This window comes from Alosa sapidissima, chromosome 22 (assembly GCF_018492685.1).
Source record: "Alosa sapidissima isolate fAloSap1 chromosome 22, fAloSap1.pri, whole genome shotgun sequence".
Classification (NCBI taxonomy): domain Eukaryota; kingdom Metazoa; phylum Chordata; class Actinopteri; order Clupeiformes; family Clupeidae; genus Alosa; species Alosa sapidissima.
The window spans coordinates 8900005-8918285 of record NC_055978.1 but is presented as its reverse complement, the minus strand read 5'-3'; the positions used below and the strand labels follow the sequence as shown (position 1 = coordinate 8918285).

The following is an 18281-nucleotide window of genomic DNA, read 5'->3' as shown; positions in this document are numbered from 1 at the left end:
CCAGTCTGGGTAAATGCTATAGCCTACAAATACTTGAATATATTTGTGCTAGTTGCAAATGTAAATGATATATCTATGAAACAAAATAAAACTGTGTGTGATCGTATAGTAGCTAAGTTTTAGAATATCTGATATAAGCCTTGAATTACACAACATACATACAGTACATTTCAACATTACAATAGTGAAACTACTTGATCCATTTTACATTATATTGAAATAACAAAATAAGGAACATGTTTATCATTGCAAACGCAGCACTCGAGCACATGTGGCTAATCTCCAAACGACCACGCTGGTCTACAATATAGCTAAGCTAGTGCAAGCTGCTTATCCATATAAAGCTAATGTATAAGGCAGCTTGCACAATGAGAATAACATGACGATGAAACCATTTACACAACATAAGAATAGTTACCTGGAACAAAGTATGACAGTGTGGAATTGTGGGTTCAGCAAATAGATCTCGGGACAACAATCTAAATAACATGTAAAGCAAGTGACAATTAGCACGCTAGTTCACATGAAAATATGCTTCGTTGCAAGTCTCTTAAACATGACTTTACAAGACACATAAATCATCAACTGAACTCAAAATAGTTCACTGAAATCATTATAAGTACATTACATGACAAAATACGAGACATATGTACTTAGAATTACAAGAAAACATTGTTTATCCCAGACCTCCCAAATTGCGTGACTTACCCAGTATCTCGTAATCTCCAGTCTGGGTAAATGCAACGCGAATCCCACTGTCACACTAAATCAACCTGCCTCTAGATGGCGTAATTGCATCAATTTTAATATAATTTAACTAGCAACTCTTTTTACTCCGTTACATGAGCATACTAAGCATTTGTAACTTTGAATCCCTCCTCACGTTAAGCTATGGTCCAATAATGTGTTCACTAAAACACAAGTAACGTTATTTGTCGGGCTGATTCATAAATGGGCATACCGAGGTTGACCTAGCAGGCTAGGTGGCGTTTATTGGCATTCGCAAAACTAAGCAAGAGTTAACGTTAATGAAACTTAACATCGCCTTCTCCAGTGACTTAAGTGTATTCAAATGAAGTTGCAACGATGATGGCGGCAATCACTGGTTACGTTAAACCATTTGAAACAAGTAGGACTGTAAATGATGGTGACTATGGCTAACGTCACTTCAATATAGCAGAGCCCTTTTACTTTACCTATCAACTGGCTAATGCTAGCATGATGTAGCATGCTATGAGCTAATATACTTAGCATCTACGAAAGAACATCACATATCTTTTTTCACAAAGAATCTGTCACAACTAACAACGATGTCTCTTACAAACAACTACACAATGTATGACTATCAATTTTGTATTTAGTCAGACTGTGATAAGATATAGCCTAATGATAATAACAGCAACTCTTATTTAGGTTAGATTGTGTCGAAATCAGGTGTCGTTAAAATAAGTGAGCGATGACGTGGTAGTGTCTGCAGCCTAGACGTTAAAACATAATGGACAAAGCGTCGTGTCTGCAGCCAGCCAGCTGTCAATCATAGGTGTAAACACGCCCTTTTTAGATTTGTTAATATAACATTAAAAAAAATAATTTCAGCGAGAAAAGAAAAATTGTGTGTATTGAAGCATCTTCAAAACTATTTTTTCGAATAAAAAGTTGTAGATACAAAAATAGTTTTAGGGGAGAAAAGTGACACGGAAAGTTGGCTACTTGGCCATTGAAATACTTGGGGATGGGCGGAGTTACACATTGTACTGCAACCAGCCACCAGGGGGCTCTGGACTAGCGCTCGCATCACTCTTAACAGACGGCACACTGTCCAGTTCTATATATACAGTCTATGGCTTTCACCAAAGATCCTTGATTACTAGCAAGATAGAGCAACATAATTCGTTACTATGGGAGCAAAACGGGACAGTTCCGGTCTGCATAAGTGGGAGTGTCACCTTATGTCACTAAATAAACTTTCACTCTTAATAAGCAATAAGAACAGATAAACATAATTGTGTTCACAGTATCATTGTCTATAATCATGTATGATACCAATGAATCATTCTTTAGGACATGATATAAATAATTGAATTAGTCATGTGTACCGAGCTAGCTAGCTAGCTAACGCTAGCTTAAAACGCCATACAAGTGGATGGGAGTAGCTATGGCAATACAGATATGCGCTAACAAGTGACTAGTAGTTGAAGGACTTCGCTTAAACTTAATATACTGTTCCAAATTCGCTTGAGTATAAACTATCCACTTTAACTAATGTCAGTAATGTTATTCAGCTAGTTGTCATTTCAAAGAAATTACACTTCTCCATTTAAAATGTTACCTTAGCTAAGAGGCTAGCTAGCATGCTAACAACTGGACAGTAACTGGCAGCAGCATGGTCTGATATTAAGTTATTTTATTACAAATCCGAACACTAAAAAATTACACTTTTAGGCTTGAAATAATCCCAAACACTTACAGATTATGACAAAATGTTCGAAAAAACCCTCAACAAATCCAGAAAGACATAATGACCAATTTATTGGTAAAATTCCACAAGTCTCCATTGACATTAGTGCAGCGAGGGTTTACTCTGGTCTGCATAAAGGGGGATTTCCCCCCCCTCCCCCTTGCAATAATCGAATGCGGAAATTGTCGAACGTTTGCGCCTCTCGCTCCGCTTTAACCCTCTCTGCTTTCACTTTTGAATGAAGTTCCAACCCTTGCATAGTGATATGAAATACCTGAATTAGAAGCACAAATTCCGTTGCCATTGACAGCGGTCATTATTTTTTTCAGAGGTCCTTTCCCAAGAAATAATGACCGCTAGAACTTTGGGAAATCCCATTCAAGTCAATGGCGCGTTCTACTTGCCTTGTGAAGAGCCGTGTAATAATATAATATAATACATAAGTGTTCACGGCACCCCTGGTCTAAATTTAGGGTTGAGTTTGGGTATTGTGCTTATAGGTACTCATTAACTCATTATGCACACAAAAGCATGGTCTGTGTTATGCCAAATAACGTCATACACCTCACCACATTGGTCTTTAGGGTTCACAATTAGTGTTGGAGTGTAGGTTGGTTAACACTAAAAACATGCTGACTCACTCTAAGTCTGTGAAGTGCACTCACTCAGGCTATTTTTACTCGTATGGGAGCAAGAATAACACCTACACGCAGGGGTGCTGCTAGATAAGTTGGGCCCTATGACAGACAATAATTCTGCCCCCCCCTTGATAATATATAGTATTATTGAGGGGGCTCTCGGGGGGCCCCCTGTCAGTGCTGGGCCCGTAGAATCCACCCCCCCCCCCCCCCCCCGCGGCACCCCTGCCTGCACGCATGCACACACACACACACACACACACACACAGAGGTGGGCACAAATGCAAAAACTATTTTGTTTTAAACTACAAATGCTGGCTCATAAAATGTAATAAAATAAAATACAAAATACTGATGTGAAAAAATGATTTAATTAAAATACAAGTAATTTGTAATTTGGAAATACAAAAATACCCACACAATAATCATGGTATACCAACTTTTAAAAGAAACTACAAGGCATATTATTGAAAATGAGACAAGAAATACTATTTTCTGATTGGCTGGTAGAGGGCTATTCATTCTGTACATTGAAACTCCTATGAAGTAGATCTGGTAAAACAAATGTAATCAGTGTCCCATATCAATGTAAACGATGATTGAACTGCCAAGAAGCAGACTTCTCAACACTGGAATCAACTGTAACATAGCAACTACCCACGATCATTTCCGTAACCAATGAATGTAGAACAACAAATTTAACAGGTCTGCCTCTTTTTAAACTGATCTGCAGTTCCCTTTTTGTGCTATAAATGCATGCCTATTGCCTACATACATGACTGGCAACATGGGGACAAGCAGAATAACATCCTGTAAGGTGTCCCGATATACAGAATGAATTGACTTGGTGGAGAAAACTCTTTCTGCATCGGGGAGGTCTTTGCATCCGTCTCCTCCATTATTTCTGCATACCTCGGCAGATGTTATCCCTGGCATAAATCCTCATGTCAAATCCATTAAGTGGATTTAATACTGTCCTGTAGTGAGAATGAACACCAGCTATTAGGTAATAAGGCCATGGGGTCAAAGGTCATTATATGGGGCCCATGTCCTAATGTTCTCCCTCAGTATCCTATCTGTTTTCACATTTTAGTCTTGACTTGACACACCTGACAATTCAAGCTCTGGAAGTTAGTTAGAAAATTTCTCAATTTTCAATGTTCTAAGGGGATGATGAAACAGAAAACAGATATAATGCTTTTAAGTTGTCTTCAGGCTCCCTCAGTTGACTTTTCTTTTCATTTTTTCCAACTTCAGACATGTCCAGAGGGGATCGTTGGTCAAAATGTGGCAAACTACTGCAAGAAAAAGGAAAAATGGGTTTACATTTTACACTGTCCTTCCAAAAGGGTAATGAAATTCGTATTTTTATGGACAAATCACTACTTACCTTAGAGCTGAATATAGGGAATTGCCCAAGGGATATCATCGGGTACCCGCCCTATTCTTATGGAGTAACCCCTAGGCAACAAGAAACAGCAAAGAAAAAAAAAAACTTTAATCAACAAAAACAGGTTCACCAAGATTCTGGCCTTTGGCTCCCAGACTATGATATGCTATTGTAATGGTTAGTATATTTAACTGAGTGATGAAATGTTGGCTTATTAGAGAAAAAATTACAGATTTTTCTTAAGTATTTAAGTAAGTTTGAAATACTCTAAATACAATCCCTCAAAGTATTTTGTTACAAACTACATTCTATTTGTTCCAATCCTGCAAAATACAAATGACAAAATACGCTAAAGTAATTAAATACATTTTTAAAATACATATAATTAAAATACTGCCCATGTCTGTAGACAATAAGCATCATATTCCTCATGCCTGTGCTCTTGTTGTCGAGTCCCTTTTGACTGCAAACTGCCGTTAGCAACACTGTATGCATTAGCAGATACAATTGTTCCTCTCCTTTCTTCCAGCTGCGTGACGCCCCGGTATCAGCATGAAGTGAAAACTATGCAAATACCAGACTGGGCGTGAAGCAACACATTAATCAAATATGACGCTAGTGCAAAGGACATTATACTATACTATACTATACTACACTACACATTAATCAAATATGATGCTAGTGCAAACAGGGGCGTAGATTTGCGTGGGGACCGAAGGACGTGTCCACACCAATGTCAAATTACGACTGAAATGTCCCCACCAATATTCAGGTTGAAGTGTGGAAAAAAAGCACTCACATTCGCTACACAAAGAGTTACTTTCTCACTTTAGTGCTGCAGATCATCGCGTACAGATCTTGTAATGTGCAGCCTATAAGGGTAAATCGTGCTGATTTGAAGTTACCTAATAACTACCAGTGAGCATTCTCTTGCGCAGCATGGCGCACTACAAGGCATATGAATTGCGTCCAAATTCACCCATTCTTCTCTGTTAAACTCCTCGAGAAGTAGACTACTCATCATGTGTCACATGAAAGAGCCTTTTAGAGCCGTTTAGTAGATTAAGCGGCAAGGGCTGCATAAGAAAGGTGGGGGAGGATTAGGATGGGGGGGGGGGGTGGGGGGCACCAACAAGGAGCACCCAAGAGCAACAGGGGCAAGGAAAAACTCCCTTACCAAGGAAGAAACCTTGGGCAGATCCACGGCTCAAGGGGCTAACCCAACTGCCAGGGGTCTTGGTGTGTGTGTTGGGGGGATGACAAGGGAGATGGGATAGTGTGCTGTGTATGTGGGGAGAGGGCAGTGTGCAATATGTGCATATACTACACTGCACTACACTACACTACACTACACTACAATATACTATACTACACTACACTATACTATACTCAGGGTAGGGTAGTAACTGATTACAGTAGTAGTAACAGATTACAAAAAATAAGTAACTATAATCAGACCAGATTACATAAAAAATGTGTAATCAGATTATAATTACATTGTGGAAGATTACTTGATTACATTTTGTTTATGTGTTTCAGTACATACAGTAATGGGCAAAAATAGCCTATTTTAAAATAAAATATCAAATACCCTCTTTTTAGTTTATCATAATGAACTACAAAATAGCCTACTGTATTTTTGTATTTTGAAAATACTCAAAATACTTTTTACAAGGGGGCATGGAATCACTTTGTAAATCAGCTTTTTGATCCCAAACATTTAGGCTATTAAAACTTGAATAAGGCTACATATGGAATATCACACACCAGAAATTCCAAAACGGTTCAATAGTTCTAAACAGGCAAATTTATGAGCAGGGATGGATTACTGAACAGGCCTAACAGGCCCAGGGGCCCAAGTGTTCAGGGATCCCTGTCTGCGTGAAGTCACTACTATGTTCTCCTAACCTGACTCCGCCAGATGGATGCTTCACATTTGCTCTGCATGTCCATCTGGGAAATTTCCGTTGGAGAACTTTTGGGAAGGGGCGGAAATACTGGTTAGCTGATTGGATTTGTCTATCACCACCTATGTTTGTTATCGACGGGCCAAATCAACCAGTTAGATGAATGAAGTGTTCTTCTAATGCCTTTGTTTAACATACAATTAAGTTAGGTAACGTAACTAACGTTAGGGGCGTAGTGGGGCACTAAAATCCACCGGATTCTGGTGAAAATTCTGACGGCACTCTGACGGCATTCTGATGATCATAGCACTCCAATAGTTGCCTGTATAAATTTAAAAAAGGCCTAGCCTACCGACAATGTCAACCTAATAACACAGGTAATTAAATAATTGTAAAAAAACAGGCACTTTGAATAGGTTTGTACGAGAACGATTAAAGTAGGCCTATATAGGCTTACATAGACAGTTTCAACGAGTTCCACAAACCATTTATCAGCCTGAGTGGCCCACTAATTAGTCATTAGGCTAGGCCTAGGCTACATATCAACATAAGACTAGCTTGTGCTAGTTTCAATAACGTCAATGCTTTAGCTCCGCTAACCTTTCTCTCTGCCTTCCATCCATATGTAAAACAGCAAGCAACCACACAAATCAGTCGACTGTCAAAACTCCTGTAGTTTTCCTCAAACTTGATCGTTTGTAGGGTCATGCCATTTATCCCCCTACATTACTGTAAATAGACTTCCACGATAGATTTTCGTGGAAAATTCTTAATGCATCTATCAGGTCGATGGCCGCGTACGACTCATGGCCGCGATAAAAGCTATGGGCCGGCCCGCACCGCACAGACTTATCGGCTGGCCCACCGGGAAAACTCCCGATCGTCCCGATTGCCACTCCGCTCCTGACAAACGTTAACATTTTTAACTTACCATTTGTATGTGACATGAACCTAATCAACGACAATTCCCACCAAGTTTTCATAGGTAGGCCCTACACTTCTGAAGAAAGTATATTCCTCCATTATGAACTGGAATCGGCCGTGGAGGATGTCAATGATGTCTGTGTCGTTCATTCCTCCCAGCTGCATGGCTGACACTCATAGCTTCACAGCTTCCCCAGGAATACTTTGAATAAAATAATTAATAATTTGAATAAAACTTGCGCGATAGCTATGCTCATCTCATCTGTGGATGCTGTCATGTTGTTCGTTGCGTCACACCTAAACCCGCCTCAAAACCAATGCTGATTGGCCGTTCGTTTGGTGAACTGCTCCAAATTTTCTCTATCGGAAAGATGCCAGACTGATCTGCGAGTGGAAACCTGAAGCTTGCGAGATCAGGATGGTCTCACGAGGCTAATGTTCTCCAGCCCTGATATCGGAATAGGGCCCCTCAGCCAAATAACATAGGTTATGTTATGTGATATGTCTTAATAGGGCCCCTCAATCATATAACATAGGTTATATTATTCACCCTGATATCTAAACAGGGCCCCTCAGTCAAATAACACAGGTTACGCTTTTTTCACAGCAAGATGCCTTAAATGTGTTGATGGTTATATTTGTAAGTCTCAATCTGTCATTTATTTGAACAAAACTTGCCAGAAGTCCTAATTTAAGGGGTTATTGCCTTTTAGCACAACCAACCGTGACCCAGCTAGAGGATAAAATGAACGCCTATTTTTTTCCCTTTATATGAGTGGTTCTGTGCAGAAATACATGAGCAGTTGATAGTCATAATTTGTGTTTAAAAGAGGAAGTAGAGGCTACATGTGTGCTATATTGTAGCAGAACTAGTGACCGCCAACCAGACTCTGAAAAGGAGGACAAGTTGTCTATACTGTAAAGTGAGGACAAATTGGCCAAAATGAGGACACCCCCTAATGTCTGCTTATAGGCTTATTAGTTGTGTAACTGTAGCTAGCTGGTACATATGTGCATGTAGGCCTATGTTGTGTATGTTAGCTTCCTTCCCAACGCCTTAAGAGATGTGCTAGTTGCAGCAGCCTGGGCTTTTAGCTCGATTGTTAGCACACTCGACTCCCGAATCCAAGGTGTTGCTGTTTGTGGGGCGAGTGCATGGCTGAGCGTGCAAATCAACACAAGGCATTGGTGCCGTGACCCGGATCAGGAGTGAGGTTTAGACAGAAACATGCAATTTGTGTGCTACATGTTTACCACAGGTCAGGTCACACCAAGGGCGTAGGTTTGGTCTGAGCTTTGGTGGGAACACTACCCACTACCCAAAAAAACCCAAAAAACACTCAACTCTTTCACCAGCCACTAAAATGATTAAAATGTGCTACTGTCCAACTACTATCCATGATTAAAATGTGCTACTGTCCAACTTGATCTAACTACACTGTGTAGCCTACATAATCTGATTTTAATATGTAGGCTACAGATATGTAGGCTATATTTAACATTTATTTTCTATTTGGTCTGTTATGAAATCATGCTCATTTAAGCACAGCTCAGTTGTAAGAAACTTAAATACATGCATGCTTAGCATTTTGTGAAAAGAAATCATTAAGGCTACATTGACAAACTCTTAACCGTGAGCTGTCTATATTTTCTGATTCTAATATTTACAGATATCTAGGCGATGTAAGCACAGCTTAGTTTTAAGAAATGCAGCCGAAAGACCATGTTGAATTTTGCTTTAGTTTATTTCAAAACTGGATTACTCTGGAACAGCTAACTATACATGGGAATGCATTACACCTTTGTGTTCGGTAAGGTCTGCTGTTTATTCTGATATATGGTTAGTCACGTGTTGTGTGAAGAGTGTGTAGGCCTACGATATTCCACCAAGACAAATGGATGTGGAGAGCAGAGAATAATTATTAAATCTCTTGAAGTTATTTTTCTCGCGAACTGTTTATCACAGCAAACAGTGGCTAGCTAGCACCGTTTAAAAGCTGAGAAAAATCTCTTTCATGTGACACATGTGTGATGAGTAGCCTACTTCTCGAGGAGTTTAACAGAGAAGAATGGGTGAATTTGGACGCACTTCATGCTTAGTGAAGTAAAGCTGAAGCGCTGCATGCTGCACAGGAGACTGTGGCTCACTGGTAGTTATTATAGGTAACTTCAAATCAGCGCGATTTACCCTTATAGGCTACTGCACATTACAAGATCTGTACGAGATGATCCGCAGCACTGAAGTGAGAAACTATTTAACTCTTTGTGTAGCGCATGTAAGCGCTTTTTTCCCCATTTCAATCTGAATATTGGTGGGGACATTTCAGTCGTAATTTGACATTGGTGTGGACACGTCCTTTGGTCCCCACGCAAATCTACGCCCCTGGGTCACACTCTCTCATGCCACACACCCCCGATTTCATGAAATGTCAACCCGGTCGGTCAAATACATAGATATCACACTTTCTAAGCTTTCTAATCTAAGCTTTCCAATCATATTAGCGCCAGGTTGCTGTGATAAATGGTTAACGTTGTTATGAAATTTAACCATATTTGCATTCTGCGCACCCTGCGAAATATCTCACAAACTCTTCACTTAAAACACTCTTCACAAACTCTATATCACAATAAACAGCAGACCTTACTGAATACGAGGAAAGCATGCCTCTGTAGGCCTACAATAAGCGGTTCCCGAGTAATCCGGTTTTGAAATTGCAACAAATTTCTACATGGTCTCCAACTTCGGGCCGGAATTATAATGTATTTTAATATAAACTACTTGTGTCAGTACATACATTTTTGTAAATTGCTTAGCCACAGAATAGCCTACCCCACTATCATGGTTCTTATATCCAGATAGCAAAATCAGATTGGCAGATAGCAGACCGCTTGTGGCATGTGAAACTCAGCACATATGCTTTGTGGTTGTAAACTTATTGCAGTATCATCATAACTATTCCACCTGTGTGTGCATGGTTAAAATTCTGAAGTGCAAAATAGTTTAGGCTACAGCACAAATATTTCCATCCATAGATAAAAATAATCACCTTTTCAAAGTGCACCAGATTGATGCATAAAAATGTTAGAATATATAAAGGTTTCTTCCGGGGGGAGCTCCCCCAGGATGATACATCAGAGCCGAGGAAACCCCTTTGGTCTTTGGCCACCAGACCCCTCTGTTGTAGTAGTCCCCTCTTTTAGTAGATCTCGTTGGTACCCCAATGTTAATTTAACTCTGGGACCTGGTGGGCCCAAATATATTTTCATCTTTCTAAAACTGTTTTTCCATGTCTCACCTACATAAATTATTGTTTAAACACAGATATTTGTACATTTACTTAAAATACATGGAGTTACAGCCTGGTCGGGATGATTGAAACACTTGTTGGCCTTTTTCGGTTTATTTCAATCAGAATAAGATGTTTATAAGATACACGCATATTCAGTTTATTCCAAATACACTGATTTGAAACCATTTATTTGCTGCATGAAAACATAGTGATAGTCAGTATTTTACCTATCAAGTAGGCCTAGGCTAACCTGACTCTCGCCAGATGAATTTCGTTCCGCCTAGCTCCACTCATCCACCTGGGATCGATCCATTGGAGTGGTGTTTCAGAAGGCTGGGCCTTATCAAAAATCCTTGCATATGATTGGATAAGCCACTTGTCCGTCATCTATTGACGTGTCACATCTATGAAACTCCCGCCCTGCGTCCTGATGGGCTCTACCATAAAATCTGGTGCCGAAATCACTCTCAACGGAAGCGATCCCAGATGGATGTGAGTGGAGCTAGGCGGAACGAAATTCATCTGGCAAGAGTCAGGTTAGGCCTAGGCACAACACACACTTGCAAACACACATAGAGTCAAGGGCCTTTTCAATACACTTTTTTCTCTATCACTTCTTCTGAAGACAAAAAGGGTAGGAATTTGTATCGGTGTTACGTACAGTCTGCCCCCTAGTGGAGCGGAGTCTTTTTCACTTCTCTTAAGACGATTGTCTTAAGACGGTAATCAATACACTTCCTGTATACCTCATTCAAAAGAGGAGAGTCTTTTCTTCCAAAAAAAACCCAAATTCGCATACCTCTGAACATTGTGGCCAGTCCTTCGACCGATTATTTGAGCTTTGTGCCGGCTTTTTCTGCCATTTTGACAGAGTGAGAGATTTCGGCTTGACGTTCGCGAAGTACCCTCACAGTTGCGTACAACGCCGCTGTAATACAATTTAAACAAACATTTCACACCGTAAACACAGAAACTGAAAATATATACTTCTGTGTAATAAGTATTGAATATATGGCTATCAAACTACGCTAGTTCAGTCTCTCGTTTCTTCTTGCGACGTATTCCGAAGGACATTATTGCACCGTTACAAAAGTAAAAAAAATGTCCTTTAATTTTCACGCTAACATTCTAAACACAAAGGAAAAAGTGAATTCAACATGTCTACTTGACTTTTCATCTGTTTGCACTAACACATTTTGCCACAAGTTGTCGCTATAGTTGTTTAAACTCTTCCCCACTTTATTTGAGGACAAACGCCAAACCCGCCCCCGGGGTTTGGCGACATACCCTTTCTACAAAGTTCAATGTAGAAAGGGTATGTCGCCATACTTAGTTCTCTAGCGCAGTCGTTTTCCGTCGACAGTCTTCCAAATGAAGTGCAGCAGAAAGAGGACAACTCAGGGTTTCATTATTGACCCGGAAATGATTCATTGCATTCACTGAAAAAGGTGAGCTGTACGCAACTGTGTTGATCACGTGAATATTAAAGAATGCTCAGAGACTGCTGTACGTAACACTGATACAAATTCCTAATGCTCCTACCCGTGAGAATAACATTAGGCCTACATAATGCAATAGAAGGCATTCTGGGTGTGCATTGGCAATGTCAGACATGTTATTCTCCGTAAATATCAGTGTAGCATCAAAATGATCTTGATTGAGTGTCTTTTTTATTCAATGTATTTAATTTTTCGTTTTTTTACTTTAAAGTAATCCAAAAGTTATCCAGAAGTATTCAGATTACATTAAATTATTTTTGTAATCCAATGGATTACGTTACTGATTACAAAAAATGGTGTGTAGTCTGTACTCAGTAATGGATTACATTTCAAAGTAATCTGACCCAACACTGACTACACTACACTACACTACACTATACTATACTATACTATACTATACTACACTACACTATACTACACTATACTACACTACACTACACTATACTATACTATGCTATACTACATTTTAGTACTCTACTGTGCTATTGCCTTGAGTGTATGGATGTTGTGTGAAATGCATGTGAACCTATGAAAAAGATTGCGTCTGTTTCTAAATAGGTAAAGCAGAGATAAAAGTGAAAGTGTGTTGTCCCAGTGACATATTTTATTTGGCAAAGTTGTATATGGGGAAACCGTAATGGTTACGGTTGGTTGACTGATATTCAGTTAGCCCAAAAATCAAACATGAATCACCACCACATGAATCACTGTTCTCTTACTGTAAGCAGTCGTGGTTCTCCGTCAGTCACACTCGGCTGGTCTCGGCCTGACAAAAACAAACTGCCCCTCCCTCCCGAGTTGTCCAGCGCAGCTTGGGACTGAAAGCCTGTTATCTGTGTGTGTCGTCTCCTGGAGCTAAATGGTGTCAGAGCAGTGAATTGCAGATGCAGACACAGAGACAGACACGGTGTAACGACTGACAGAGAGAGAGAGGGGGAGGAGAGGGAGAGAGAGCAGGAGAGAGAGAGAGAGAGAGGGGTAGAAGAAGAGGGAGAGAGAAGAGGAGAAGGAGAGGGAGAGAGAGAGAAATGGAGAAGGAGAGAGGGAGAAGGAGAGAGAGAGGGAGAGAGACAATGGTGATGAAATGATGCGCCTGTTTTCTGGAGAGATAAAGGAACCTATTGACGGCCCGAGTCAGCCGCTTGCACCCACCCACCTCTGTTGTGACAGCCATCCATCTCAATTCGCCAGCACATCACAAACCCACATCGCAAACAACGAAACAAATGAAAAGAAAGAGAGACAGAAAGAGAGAAAGTAAAGTAAAGCACAAAGGCCATCCTGCAGGCCTGTCTATCATGCAGATTGCCAGCAGCCGTGTTGTTTGGGGAGGAGCGGAACTCTGGATTTCTTCCCCGACACACACACACACACACACACACACACAGACACATGCACACAAACACACACACACACACATACACAGACGCACACACACACACACACACACACACGCACACACATACACACACACACACACACACACACAGAGACACACACACACACAGACACACACACACACACACACACATACACACACAAATGTTTTCCCTCAGGCGCCCTCCCCTCCCTCATATCCCATTGTTTGCATGCCTTTCTCCAGTGTTTTGTGGAGGTTGACCGCTTCAGATAGGCTCCTCTATGTGGCCTGTTGCTGCAGTGGACGTGCCTGTGTGAGTGAGTGGACACAGCCGAGTGGACACAGCGGTCACCTATGGTACCCTTCTCTTTTACAATACAAGAGGTCGATTTCAAAAGAGAGGCCCAAGCATGTGCCATGCTGTCTTTGGCTCAGTCTGTGTATTAGGGTGTAAAGCCAGGGTCAACCACATTGGATAACAATAACAAGGTGTCACAATCCTCACTACAGAATCCACAGCTGTGTATAGACATAAAATGGATGTTTTCAGTTGACTACATACATGCAGTTGACACAGATACAGTTGACCACAACTGTTGTATGTGGAGGCAAGATAATAATCACTATATGCACACAATATTTTTTTTTCTCTCTCTCTCTCTCTCTCTCTGTCTGTCTGTGTGTCTATGTCTGTGTGCCTCTGTGTGTATTAAACATAGCAGATGACATGAAGAAAACTCTACTCTCCTTTGTGCTGTGCACCCAAAGGGGACATGGGTAACATTTTGTTTCTTGTGCACACACACATCTTTCTGGTGCACATGAAAACGTTTCTTGTGCACACCAGATATATGTAGCATTTTTTGTTTTGTTTTTTGTGCCCATGTCCTTGTAAGGGCTTCGAGTTTCTGGTGTGCAGAAGAAACTCTCTAAATGTAAATGTAAATGAATTTAAAAATACAAACTTCCTCCATGAGCTATGTTGCGCTTATCATGCCAGTCCCACTAGCACTCGGAAATGAGGAACGAGAAGTTTGTTCTTGCGATCTTGTAGAGCCGAATGATATCACTGACAGGATATGTGGAAGTAGGGTTCATGACCCAGGGTTGCCGAACCTAGAGCAATGCTGTGTGTGTGTGTGTGTGTGTGTGTGTGTGTGTGTGTGTGTGTGTCTGTGGTGGTGGTGGTGGTGCACTTGTATTGTTTTAACACATCTCTGTGTCCAGATAGGGACAACACAAGTGTTGTTTCCTATTTTTATTTGTTACACAAAATGTATTGAAAACCCCACAACTTGTTTAACACATCTCTGTGTCCAGATAGGGACAACACATTAGTTTGTAAGAGTGTGAGGTGCTCCTCCTGAGGCCTGCTGGGTAAAGCTGGTATATGATAATGCTGATAGGCCTACTGTGGAATTGTTACTTTATCATTTCATTTTTGAATTATTTAGTAAGGCACAGCAAAGAGCTGACCCTTGTGTAGATTCTTCACCATGATAAATGTCTCTGTCCTCTTGCCATAGTCTACTGGCATCTGGTTAATTCATGCAGAAAGACACACATCATAACCTGATAATGAAATTCAGCATGTGACCCAGACAACGGTCAGGACAGTCACACACTAACGTGTTACAGTGTTGCTGTGGCAACCGCTGGTGTTGTAACAGTGAGAGGAGAGGCGCGGGGAAGCACATCAGAGTTTGAGCACGTTGAATCACCCTCCATGCTCAAGTACATCTGTTCCTTTCCTTTTTTATTTTGGCACATGTCGCATCTCATTTTAATTTGATCTATTATGAAATAGTGGTCTATCGTGATTATGATTCTTAACCCCATGGCTACTTTCGTCTGTTCCCTCGAGATGGAACAGAAGCTACATTGTCATGGTGATTGGGTGTCAACTTTGGCCTTGATACAGCTCCTCTGTCACCCCATCATCGTGCAGTTGGCTAGGAATTGAACAAACTGCAGATTCCCTCTGGCTAACACTAGCCTACGGGTGCAAGTTTTACAGCGTATTGCCATACTGTGGAAACAGCGAAGTCAAACGCAGGCTGAAATTAATTAATAAAAGATAGATACACTACACTTTTAAAACGAATGTGTTGAAAACAACACAACTTGTGTTGAAAACAACCAACTTGCATTGTTTTTTAACACATCTCTGTGTCCAGATAGGGACAACACATTCGTTTTAATAGTGTACCGTTCAAAAGTTTCCAGTCACTTAGAAATGTCCTTGTTTTTTGATCTAACGTTAGTGTGCTGCCAAATGCTCACCTGGCACAAATTAATCTGTTGACTGACTAATTATAACAGTTTGTCGACTAGGGTTGCCACCTGTCCAGGATTTTCCTGATTGTCCAGGATTTTCATGGTCTGTCCAGGAAAATAAAAATAAAAATCCTGGACACTGAATGTCCCGGATTTTTGTACATGATGCGCAAAATGTGTATTTCAGTTTAATTGAAGCGTGCCTATGTCCATAAACGTATGCACAGCCTTATTGGCTCTACAAAAATGACGTAGCATAACATGGCTCTACAAAAATGACGTAGCATAAGGGTGGTTAAGGGTGGTGGTGGTGGGGGCACACACCGTGGAGGTTCATTAGAAATGGTAAGGTGGAGACGGAGAGTGTGTGGGACAAGGAGAGAGAGAAAGGAAAGTTTATTCCACATAAGCAAAAAAGCAGAACCTAATTATGTATTCCCCCTTTTTTCTCAATACTGCCCCCAGGTGTCCACAACTAAAAACTGTTGAAAATATAACAAAATAATAAAGGTCTGCTATTAAATTAAGCAATTAACTAAACAAATAACTAGAAATTGTCATTCTTACTAATTTTAGCTATACAATTGACGCTTAGAATGACGGTTTTTATCTTGGGTTAGATGTGCGAAAGGCACCGTTGCTTACAAACAAAAAGGTCGATTGGATGGTCAAAATGTCCAGGATTTATGTCAGACACAGGTGGCAACCCTACTGTCGACTCATTGACGTTTGGTTGAACTGAACACTATTTGGTTGGTTATAAAAAAAATTGCTGCTAGCTAACATTAGCTGGCCTTCGTTTTAACTGTTAGGCATTTGTAGCAAACAGAGGTGTAACTTAAGGTAACCGTTAGCCTTATTGGTTCGGTGCAGTCTCCATTCTCTGTATGGCACTGGTATTAATTAAGAGTCTGTTGGCTTTATTTGGGTTAGATCAATTTATTTGTTTCCTAACTTAAGGGTGCAGGTAAGCCAAAGAGTATAGAAGTTAGCTAGCTGATACTAATTTTAGATATTTGTAGAAAGTGTGGTTCAATACTAGCTTGCAAGCACGTGCATAAGGATATTCAGTCCATCAGGCATAGCAGCTAACGTTACAGCTGAGCAGAGTAAGAAATGTTAATTCTCTGAAATTATGAGCATTTTTTTATGGATATGGTAATATGTAGACGAGTTTACTGCCTAATGAAATGATTTAAGTTATTACCAGTCATGTTGCTTAAAAAGTAGGGATTATATGAACATATTTTAAGACAAAAACACTTGCGGTTGAAACATTTGGTAACCTGTGATCAATAATGTCAGAATTAAGTTTAGAAGTCCTTTGCTGGTTAGTTGATATACTACTGATAGACAAATTATTGTAGTTCTTGTATTGATGTAGTCATTTTCTTTGTTTTAACAGGGTCAGCAACATGCTCATCAATGGCCAGTACCATGGAGAAAAAATTACCTCAAACTGCAGCCTGGTTTTTCTGTTGAAAGTTTCATTCGAGAAGGTGAGGTTTTATGTGAGTTTAGCCAAAGTCCTTTTAGGCAAGTCCATCCACTCGCCGGCCATATTGCAACGCTTGGTTAGACTATGAATCAGTCTGACCGTAGGCATGTTTCTTAACGATTTTACACACACACTTTGTATCCTAGCTGGAGTTAACTCTAGTAACTCTAGTTAAACTAGTATAAATCGCACACTGGAGGGTATATTTTGTTGACTTTATTTGGTGTGAACAATGCGTTTCGCAATTTGCTTCATCAGGTTCATGTTCAAACCTGATGAAGTAAATTGCGAAACGCGTTGTTGACGCCAAATAAAGTGGGTAAGGTTAAAAAAAAAAAGATTTTGTCACCCTTTAGTTGAATTAAGTGAAATAAAATCAGAGACCGAATTTCTTAAAGCAGCCCTTTAAGAATACAATTTTTTTTTTCTTGTTCTTCAAACAAGGCACATCAATCCACTGGTGCAAAAGAAGATAACACCTCTGCCATAGGAGATTCAGCAGAAAAAGGCCAAACAGGTGAGCATTTAAAATTAAAATATCACTAGGAGAAATCCTTGTCTGTCTAGTCTCCAAAATGCAGAAGCCTGGCTTCGTTTTCCGGTAGTGTCAAATCAGTGGGCACATTCAATCTTGCAGCTCTGCACAGATCTGGCTGAACGTAAAGTATGTTTATTAGATTCAGTCAGATCTGCTTGCAGATCCAGTGCTGCAAGATCGAAATCCCACTGATTTCATGCTACTGGAACACGAAGCCAAGCAATTTGCTTCCTTCAGATACAGGTCTTACTGTATAACCTCTCTACACTTTCCAAGTTTACAATACTTCTGTTTGTCTGTAGAGACCCTCACCACACAACCACAGAAGTGTAATTATATTTTGAGCACTATCAGTGGTATTAAATAGCGTTTGTTTTTTGACGTTCTAGCTGCCCCCTTAGCTTTCTTGTTTGTACTCTGGAGTTACACTTTTTAGAGGGTGCATCAAAAAACCAATAAGGCCTCTGCTCAACAAAATGCTTATGGACCAAACTTTGACATA

At 40.3% G+C, this 18281-nt stretch overlaps 1 long non-coding RNA gene across 1 annotated transcript in view; it reads left to right on the top strand.

The window, feature by feature from the left end:
• The window catches only part of LOC121697146, a 33935-nt gene extending 15989 nt beyond the window's left edge, over positions 1-17946 (top strand). Inside the window, exons 3-4 of the long non-coding RNA XR_006026390.1 lie at positions 17149-17242; positions 17686-17946. This is a non-coding gene — a long non-coding RNA (uncharacterized LOC121697146). The remainder of the gene's footprint in view (positions 1-17148; positions 17243-17685) is intronic.
• The last annotated feature ends 335 nt before the right edge of the window (positions 17947-18281 follow it).